Below are 11,070 nucleotides of genomic sequence, written 5' to 3' on the forward strand. Positions count from 1 at the left end.
GCCCCCAGGATTATAAGTATTGTGCGCTCTTTTGACAGAAAACATGAATCGCAAATCGGACAAAGCCACAAACAAAATGTACTGCAGTAACCTGCAGCAAAGATCTAAAAAGATGTAAATAATCATGCATTGTTCCCCCTTTATTGATTTTGCTCAGTTACCTGCAGACCATTAGAAACCGCAGTAGCCGGAGTACAGTGCGTGATGTGTGAAAGGCCTGTGTATATGCAGCCTGCGATACTGAGCTTTCATGTCATACCATGCTTTGATGGAAATGCTAGGGGTGATCAAAGCTTGAACATACAAAAGGAGCAGATAGTGAGGAAGCAAAGGAGAAAATTACTAAGCCATGACAATCCTGAACCATGACAGTGAGCAAAGCATAGATTTAAACACTGAAAATTGATTTAAAGAAACACTTTACAGCTTTAGAGGTTTATATAAGTTAGCAACGTGATTCTAAATGTGATAAGAAAATCCAGCTAAAGATCTTAGCAGGGCTCAGCAGGAAGTCAGTTTGGAGCAGAGAGCTCTGCCTTCTTGACAGATCCTGTCCTCGTTCCCCTCCAGGTTAGACTTGGTAAGTTTACAAATTCCAAGTATTTCTGTCCTTTATTCTTTGTTTTTTGGGAGGTCGTTCACTGCTGCAATTGTTATATACGGAGTCGCATTGCTTGCAGTAAATCACAACTATTATTCTTTGATTTTTTTTAAATTGAATTTTGTCCCAGTGTTATTTGTAAAACGATGCCCAGCTATTGCTCTCAATGAAAGGGCCTGGCACAGTTATTGGGGAAACGGATAAGTTAGTTGTTGCCCTAAGAGGTGTGTTGAGTCTTCTGGGATGGAACTGGTGAAGGGAGACAAGTTGCTTCAGGGAATTGGGGTGAAATGCAATTGTTTGTTTCGTCTTTTTTCCTAGGCCCTGGTATTACCTGCTTTGCCTGCACAGAACTTCTGATACTTAAACCAGCCCGACAATAATTGTAGACCTGCTGTGGGGAGGCTCTGGCATAGGGAAGGCTGAATTTAGAAAGGAAAAGGCACAAATAAAATCAGGGCTAAAGTGTTAAAAAAGCCTTTCTAAACTGCTTGTCTCAGTCCTCTCAGTCCGGTGACTTCAGAGCTTGTACATATTCATTTGCACACTTTTAAACATCCACGATGGGTCATGACACCTACCAAGGTTTAGAAGTGGTTGTGTATGAGCTCTTTATGTGATGAAGGGCTTTTTTGTCATGTGATCTCCTACGAGATCTTTCATACACATACATTCGTTGTTTACTTACCTGTTTTATATAATTGGAATCCCGTTTCATCATCATCCTGCAGCATATATAAAGAAAAGCACATTTTTAGTATATCTGTCCTCGTTGTTGTTATTCTAAATTGTGTATTAGATGTTGTCTCTCGTTCTCGTACTTTTGTTTTTAGTATTTTCTGTGTATTACCTATTGTTGTGGTGGTTCCACACTAACTCTTCATTTCTCTTGTTGCCTGTCCGTTTTGTCGGGTAACAGACCCTGACTCACCTCTGATTCACACAAATCCTTGCCTGCCCATCAGGGTGAGCTGGGGATGGAGCCAGTCTTTGTTTAGATATAACCTAATCTTTCCTGTGTGCCGTTTCGCAGATAGCTTTAATCTTAAAACTCTGATATGAAGCTTTCTTAAATAGAAACTTGTTCTGCTCCTCATTTTGATTTCCTGTGCAGTTCCTTCTGACCTGCCCTGTGACGTAATGCCAGGAAGTTTAATGACACTGTCCCATACCATTACTTTTACAGCAGCTTGATGATTTTTGACAATTCATCAGACAGGCTCATAGTGGGCGTGGTTATTCGACAGACACGCCCATGGTGGGAGTAACACCCAAAACGAGTTCTCTGTTTTTATTCCGTAGAGATCCATTGTATGTCAGGCAACCCACCTGAATGAGTGAAGTTTCAAAACTCAGAAATTGGTACAGGGTTGACACCAATTACGAATCCCGTTTGTAAAGAGCTGAAGAAAAATTAGCAAATATGCTCCAGATTGAAAACAGAAAATCAACAGACAGGACTGGGAACCATGCTATAGGGACACATCTGGACAGCTGGGATGGCAATAAATACCACCTCATTTTAAAAATCATCTCACATAAGTAGAGTTAAAAAGAAGCTTTCTATGCAGATGTTTACCGTACTTATTTCTGCTGTTTTCAGATAATTTCTGGATGTGTGCTTACATAGTTAATTAAGGTGTGGTTGTTAAATATGCATAAAGGACAGTACACTTATCACAGCTGCCCTTTTCCTGCAAGGCAATTATACTGTTGCCCTAGGACTTTTACAGTGGAAGAGTAAAGACTCTGGGAACCTAAGGAAATAAGTACAGAAACTGAAATGATATTGTACCATACTGTATTTCAACCAGCAAGCTGAAGAAAGGAAATACAGACAGAACATCTTTTGAGCTAAACTATAATGAGTACTTCCAATCAGTGCATTCTAATGCAGATTATGTCATCAAATGTCTCTCCTTCAAATAGCTGGGGGGTATTGGTATTCAAAAACCAACCATACTGTATTAAAATTACTCATATCAGTTCAGAGCTCATTTCTTATGCAGGATCATTTCAGCGGCGAGGATTATGCAGGACTGCAGAGCATTTGGAAAGGACAGAAAATGTAGAAAGCACAGTACTGAAACTGTGCAGCAATTGCACAAGTGAGCCACACATATTTAATATTACTGGCCAGCTTTGCCCTGGCAGGGTATTGATAATTAAAGTTTGGAGGGCCTACTGCATGATGTTTTCAGCTCAGTGTCTGTGAGAAGGAGCATCCTCTCAATGGCCAAGAGGGTTACTGGTTCCAGTCATTGTTAACAGTGTCGTGCTGACATTTTAGGTTTTACATTAATATTTTATTATGTTTTTTTCAGCTTCTTTTCAATAAGAATTTTGTAGCATTTCCTGAGTTTTCGTACAAAGAAATGAAACAATTCTCCTTTTGATTTCAAAGGGACATGAGACTCCAAAGAAATTTCCATCTGAAAAGTGATCCGTCTCCTTGGTTGTAAACTGTTGAGAAAATGTGCAAGATTCAGCTTACACTTTACTACAGTATTGTCTTGTCTGCCTAGGGTTGCAAACCCTCAACTAACTGAAACACCGACTATGTCCAGTGTCATTTATATGTTGGTCACAGTCATATATTCTTACAACACTTGACAGCCTAATATTCTTCCAGTTTAACCTGCTAAATATATGGCACTCAGTGTTACTTCCTCTTTCTTATTCCTTCTGCTTTCTGTGATAATCCTCCAAATCAATGGCTTCTTACTTGTTGGGATTTGTACACTAGTGTAGTTTTTGCACTTGTCTAATGATCTGTGTGGGCACCCAACAAGCTATTTTATTAGCTTGCTTGCATGCATTTCTGTATGCAAGATCTCATTTTCCACTTGGAGACTTGGAACACTACTGCTTGACAAAATAACACTGGATGTTGAAACAGAGCAAGAAAAACCATCAGCAGAACTGCTCAGTGTGTTGCAATTAAAACAGGCTGGAATAATTAGGTGCATCAAATCGAATCGGAATTAATGCAATATCTGATGAGAGCATGTGGATATCACTTCTGCGGTGTTTGCTCATTCAGCTCATGCTTTGTTTACATTTCCAAACCCTCCCACTCCTCAGAGAAGGGCTATCATCTGATGAATGTGTTTCCTGAGCTCAAATTGACCTTGTTAAAGAACCATTGCATTTTAAGCTTTCCTACTGTACATTTCATTTTATAGTAATTCTATTAATGCTGGATGTGCTTGTTCGGACCAAAAGTTCATACTTTTGTCTTTTGCTATGGGGACCTATTTATTCAGCAACCTTTAGCCTGTGAAGTGCCAGCTACTGGAACATGCAACTTTTTTTTGGTTTCCCTAAAACTAAATCGTGCAAGTGACGGGTAAAGGCTTAATCAGGGCGGATGGTCAGAGTGTCTTTGTTTTGCCCTATCATGGCTTTGGTCTTGGTCAGCAAGCTGCTGTCCCAGATCCTGCTCCTTGTCTTTGTGATGCGATGGTTGTATTCGCAGGAACTGTCTGCTGTATCTGCCCACAGACAATTGGGGAGGGTGGGACTAATTGCATCAAGCAAGGAAACTAAAGCAGAAAAGAGCAAGGAAGATGGATTAGAAACGAGAGGAGGCCATTCGGCCCGTTACTCATTGCTTGTAGCATATTTATCTAATCCGGCCTTTTCCTGAAAGCAGCCGAGGTATCAACTTCAACAACAAGGCTAGGATTCTCATTCCATATTACCTCAGCCCTGCCTCTAAATGTAAAAGGCGCCAAAAAAGATTTGGACACCTGAAGAAGGCTCCACGGCCGAAACGTTGTGTTCTCTTTCTTCTTTTTTTCAGCATGGAATAAACCTATTACTTGTTCCAAGATTCAGATATGTCAGGCGTGCACTGTGCTCCGCAGTACAGGTATGTACAAATGTGCATGGCACCAACTTATACAGAGGATATGAAGAACAGCATGGCCAGGAAAACGTGAAACAACCAAATGATAGACCGTTGTAGATCTGCTCTGCAGGCTGTGTGCCCACTGTGGTTCTGATCTGGGCATGCACCTGCCACTGTTTGTGGGGTGCCAACGTGCGTGCAGCAGACATAAACTCCAGCCTGTCCTTCGTCGGGGCTGTGCAGGACCCCCTCCTGCCTCCTCTGTGTAAGCTCACATGACAAAGACTCGACCCCATTCTCCCTGTGAGCCTCTCTGCCTGCTCCCACCCAGGAGGGACTGGGATCTCCTCCTGCAAGTCGACGTGCGTCTGAATGATGGGACTCGGGTCTGATCGGAAGAAGAGGGAAGAATCTAAATGGCAGTGCACCGTAATGTGCACGGATGGCTCCAGGAGAGAGGGGCCGAGCAGGGATTGAGATACTGGATACAGGAGTATGCAGGATACCAGTGAAGGGTGGATTCGTAACTACACTTACAACCACAGTTAATATAACACCTGGGCAGAGCTGAACGTCGGCGAGACAAGTTGGGTCTTCTCTTCTGTTTGAAGCACAAGTTTGAAGGATGTTTTAAGGTAAAAGGTCTAAACTCAAGGAATTATTATGAATGTGCACTTAAATTAGCACTTGAGTTTGTTTTTCTTCTGGCATTTGAATCTTCTGAAATCCTGTTGCTCATTTTCAGAGCCCTAGTGAAGCCTCAGCAGATCGTATGCTTTTCGCTCAGGGCTACAAAAATGGACACGAAAGTAGAGTAAGGACAAGGACTTCGTGTGTGTTTCTTCAATTTTATTTTGTCTTGTAGATTTGATTTTTTTTTTCAGAAAGCTATCAAATGACAGTATAATCATAGCTCCCTAATAAAACATTCGAACTATAAGAATTGTAAGCAAATTTAAGTCGTTTTCCCATCAGATGCAAACGAAATGAAATCCCTAACAGTTACCTTTGACATTTTCTTATAGCACAATCAGTGAAGAAACATGATGCCAACACACATACAATCTAGATGTTTTTTTAAAACCTGTAATATTCTTGTCTGGTAGCACTTGTTAGTTGTAATTCAGTAATGAGGTTAGTTATTCTAATTATTCTTACAAAAACTAAAACGACAAATTACAAGCAAATAGCGGTAGCATAAATAGTGTTTTCTTCATTTCTTTTTTTTAACATAGCGTCTACTTATCGGGAGAAACGAACCCATTCTTTATTCACCCGGGCGAACGACAAACCGATTATCTATAACTTCAAATGCAATCTCCCTGCTCATTGCCCTCCATCGCCTGTCCCAGACCGGCATCAAGCCTGCTAGATTATACGTATTCAACTCACAGCCGTACGATTTTACATAAACCCAGTCAGCGCTGCGACTGAACAGGCAAGCGAGCCGAGAAAAAAACATCAGTGTTATCTTGGTAATGATGACTGTCGCGTCCGTACGCTTCTGTAGCACTGGTGTGGTACTAGCAAGAGGCTTGCGTCTGTGCCCTTTTCGCGTGTACAGATTAAAACGGGAAAATATTAATAAACGTGTATAAAAATATCGGAGCACAGACTACCCGCATACTTCAAATTAAAAATACAGGATAAAAGGAGAGAAAGTAGGAGACGTCGACGGTCGATTATAAAACGCATTTTATAGTTAAGCGGTATTATATTGACTGTTGCAATTCAAAGGGTATGTAAACACTACTGTACTCCTTTGTCGAAGAGCACATCGGGGAATGATGCGATTTAAACGAGCGAGGTGAGTGATGTTTTAAGTCCTATTATAACATTCGCCTTACCTTTTCAAAAATTCTTCAGGTGAGTCGTTTGCGCAAAGCTGTGGTGCAGGCGTGTTTTTCCTCGGATCAACTCTGCCTTCTCCGACTTACACAAGGGTTTTGAAACGCTGAAACACAGGCTCGCTTGCCTGACTGCTTGAGAGAGAGGGGGAAAAAAACGGGGAAAAGGGTGTGTGTGTTTTTTTTTTAAAAAAACCCTTGAAGAAAACACCGCTGTCTTTCTGCTCCGTTTTGAGATCGAACCAAGACGTCTTTTCGAAAACTTTGCATAAAACCAAAGAGCTACTCGCGCTTTGCATCTGCTCCCGTCCTTCGTCAGTCCTTATTCATTTTCGGGGGAGGGTTGTATTGAGGGACAGCGGAGGATGTACTGTATCGTGGTTGTAGTGTTTAGGAGATCTTTTGCCCTCTCTCGAAAGCACAAGCAGACTAGCGGGCATGCGGCTCTCTTGCCTCAGACCTTCCTCGTCTGAATGCAATACTTTAACGCTTGGACCTAAACGCAGTTTCCTTCGCATAGTTTTAACTTCTTGCTCGTAAGAAGATGACTGAAGACTAAGTAACGCAACCTAAGACAAGTGTAGGTTTTCCGTCTCCTTGAAAATCATCGCCGTTGCATTAACTTGCCGCAGCATTCGACCCCAAAAGTGACGACATCCCTGCATCTGATTTTCTGAGGAAAAAGTATAACCTTCCGCCTCTTACATGCAACGTCACTGAGTGTTTTTAAGATATGCAGTTGCAGAACCTTGAATCAGCGTCCCTCTCATTCATTCCCCTCCCCGTCTAACCCGCACACACACACAGTACACACAGTCACCCTCTCTCCTGTGTGACGCCTTGGGTTTTAAAAGTTAATCTTGCCCACTGGAGGCGCTGTGCAGCTCTAAATCAGGCCGCGGACAGCTCCCGGTTCTGAAGCGAAATTCTGTTCGGTCGATTTTGATGGTCTTCCCGCTTGAAGCGCCTCGGTGTTCAGTCGTAAACAAGAGATGCAATAATTCCGCCATCCCCTTTCAAGCACGTTAGCATGACGCTTATTACTGCGCAGAAAAGGAGATCTGGAAGCTTCTCGTCGTGCATGGAGAGAAAAAGTAAATTGATTAGGACAAGAGTGGAGGACAGTTACCTGATACAATGTGAGGCTTCTGAACTTGCAACCTTAATCAGTCTAAACTTAAGTTTTAAGCCTCCAGGGTGTCACTGTCTCTCAACTTTCTGTTTATATATCGCATCAGACAGACATGGTAACCTTAAACCTACTGTAGGTCCTGTGTTGGCTATGGACCTTGTACAAGTTGTAGATCAGGAAGAACGAAATGCAGTTTGACCATAGGTGGTGTTCAGGCTGTGTTGCTCAGTGTAATTGTGAATTATTCTTTACTGAACAAACTTTGCTTGTGAGTGTCTCAAGTTCCCCAGTGAAATATTTAATGCTCCTACCATATGTTGCCTTTTTAATTAGCAATGTGTGTGTGAATGTAATGAGTCACAACTGAATATATTATTTTATCTTCCCCGTGGTTGAGTTTTAGAGTAGAGTCTGAAGACGTGTACAGTGCTGAGGTTACACAAGTACTTCTTCTTCAGACGTGCTTTTCTCAGGGTTTGCCAGTCTCGCAGAGTGCTCTGGACATTTGGAATAAGAAGCTCCTGAAGATCTTAATGGCCTTAACAGTGAAGACCTTCTTAGGGAGATGTAGTCAATACAGCGATATTATTGCTTAGTGTCAGGCAGCAGCCTTTGGGCTAAATTTTGAACAACCTTCTGATTTTCGCACAGGGAAGATCACCAGGTAAGCATCTGTGAAACAAGAAGTAGATTCGCATAATAACGCGTCAGCATCCCTCAAGTTAAGTACGTTTCAATCAAGCTGGATTTCTGAGATGGTAAATCGCAGTCTTGATCGTAGAAGTCAAATGATACTCGAGAGAGCGCTCCGAGCATAGTGTAACATTCTCATAGATGTACAGTAGCACGTTCAATCAAGGATGTCGTGAATGTGGTCGTGAGTTCCCAACCACAGTCTAGGGTCAATGAAGAAAATTGTTTGTTTCCCTGGTATTAAACACGTAACTGAATGATCCCTAATTCTTTTCTCACTGGCTTGGGGACAGTAATTGTGTCCTCACATGCTGCAGTTCAGGTACGTGGGTGAAGATGTGCTTGGGAGACTCAGCCCACCACATTGTATGCACTAGACCTTTTCCACACACATCACAATTCATCTGGTCAGGGGGGTGCATAATGGACCCTTACTGAGACTCTAATGGCAGTAAGAAAGTATCTCATATCTTCTCTGTTAGAAGGAATGAATATTATTCGCTCAGCTTAAACCTTAAGGGCAGTATTTCCATATGGTCCGCCAGCTGTTCTGTGAATCCAGTGGCACCCAGTGCATCTCTGCTCCCGTTGCATTGACATAGAGAGAGACACGGAAAAGGTCTGTTTTTTCCGTTATCCTGACCCGTCAGAGAGCGGTTGACTGAATTCTAAATATCTTTCTTCAGCAGAAGTGAGTGGGCAGGAAGCACTCTGGTGAGTCATATTCCTAATTGGTGTGTTAACAGGATGTCTTTAGGGTCATGTTGGACTGAAACACACAGGCACTGCGTTGGTATGAAAGCTCCAGTGATAGTAGGTGGGTGAGCATCTCGATTTTCCTCTAGTGGCTGGTCAGTGAGCAGGATTCCTCTGCTCAGAAATCTCTGGAGTTCAAGGTGGTGGGATACAGCAAATTCCACAGCTCTCCAAAGAGGGGAAGGCGATGGAGTGAGTATCTGGCTCTTGCTGAAAGTGTTTGTGACAGTTGTGCTGCAAACATTCGCAGCTTATTGGCCTTCCCCAACTGTTTACCTAGAATTACCTTTGTAGGAGGAGAGGATAGGGTGTTAAAGGAAAATGGTTTTCTTTCTGAAGAATCTGTATTTATTAATTTGAGGAAAAAAGGTAGGGTCTTATTTCTTTGGGTTCAAGTGGATATTCACTAAAATATAAACACATACAGTAGATTCTTAGAACATATGTATTTATTCTTTGTGCAACATTCACACTAATTAAAATCTAAATTGTAATGTGATCATTTTGTAACGCTGGTTTACTGGAGGCTAACTGGTGTCTGTGCCCAGTGAGGACCTGGTGCTGTTGTCAAGGTCTAGTCTTGTTTTGCACCCTGTATCTAGAGATAGACTCCGCGTTGCCAAGACCTTTACTGGGATCACATGGCTTTCTGATAATGGAAGGATCAGGAATATGCTTTCTCTTTCTCAAAGCCTTCCCCTGAGAACCAAATTATTTCAAATCCATTATTGATAATCTCTTGGGGCACGGAGGTCACCTGCTTTGTGGAATGAAAGCAGTATTTTTACCGGGCATGGATGAATAAAAAAAAACACAAAAAGAAAAGAAAATAGGCTGGATGAGGAAATTGCAGTTAATGAAACCGTGCATACGATAGAACTGCCAATAAGAGCTGACTTGGGTTTTCTGACACACTGAATGGGACATTTTTGTTCTATAATTGAGCTTAATTTCACTCTGGAAGAAAAACTGGAACAAGATGTTTCATTTTAGTCAAGAAAATAGTATCGAAGAAAGAGTTTAATATAAACACAAATAAAATATCGAAGCATATATGGGTTGTTAAATCATCTGCAGAAGAAAATGGAATGGCTTATACCATACCTACCAAGTCGACTTCTAAGAGAAAGCACAAGCCATGATTTATTTTGTTGTTGTGTTCTACTTTCTCATTCAAAATTGTTTCCTGTAAAAAAAAAAAAAAAAAGAATGACTTTTTGCATTTCTGATTAACAAGTGGCTTCTCTGACATTTAGCTCGCAGCCTGTGGAGGCTGATCCATGATTCAGAACCAGTGAAGTGTGATTTAACCTCCAAACTCTCTGGACCTTCAGGCAAACACATTCACTCGCTGTTCTGTTTTCATTTTGTCCCTTTATCAGAGCCAAAGGTTTTCCAGCTGCCTGCATCTTCTGTGCACTTAGTCAGCAGCAATGTAACGGTCAGATCTACAGTCCACAGGCTTTTCTGTTCAGGATGGACAAAACGGAACAAAAGATGCATAAACCATTGTATGCAAGGGCATTCTTCACTCTTTCCCTGTTTAGAAAGTTGGTAGTTTAGAAAGTTTATATACAGTATATGTGTAATGATTGTGCATGTGTATTGTTAATGAATCCTTCATGCCATTATACATGAAATGAAAACCAAAAAGGTGAACAGTCTTACATTCTTTTCCACCCCAGCACATTGTTGAGATTTTTTTTCCAACAGAAGGTGAGGTCAGTCACAATGCTCACTATCTGATTTGCAAGGACAAACTCCATCTTTTCTTCTGCTTTAAACAGCCTCGAACAGCAGCTCTACCAGTGTCCTTCACCAGCTCTTTCACTACACTTCAGAAGGATTGCGCTGTGTTGTGTGCATGCTTTTGCATTTTAAATGCCTCTTAATGTCTCGATTTAGGCAAAGGCTGAGGCCAATCATTCTTAGTAACTGACTGACGTTGTCCTGCTTTTTAGTCCAGAAAGGCCATGTGACCTCTTGAGCAAAACTGGATTCAAAGTATTCAGAGCTGGCTGTGGTGCAGTTGTGCAGTGCTGTGAGATACCCCTGCATCAGAGCTATAATGAAACAGTTGCACAATTGGCCAGATCAGCTACTGAGGTTATTTTGATTGTTTTACAATGTCTACTTTTTTTTTTACTTGAGACTCCATCCAAATCGCCAGAACCATTACTGCTCTTGG

The sequence above is a fragment of the Atractosteus spatula genome, chromosome 11 (genome assembly GCF_055471065.1).
Source record: "Atractosteus spatula isolate fAtrSpa1 chromosome 11, fAtrSpa1.hap1, whole genome shotgun sequence".
In the NCBI taxonomy this organism is placed as follows: domain Eukaryota; kingdom Metazoa; phylum Chordata; class Actinopteri; order Semionotiformes; family Lepisosteidae; genus Atractosteus; species Atractosteus spatula.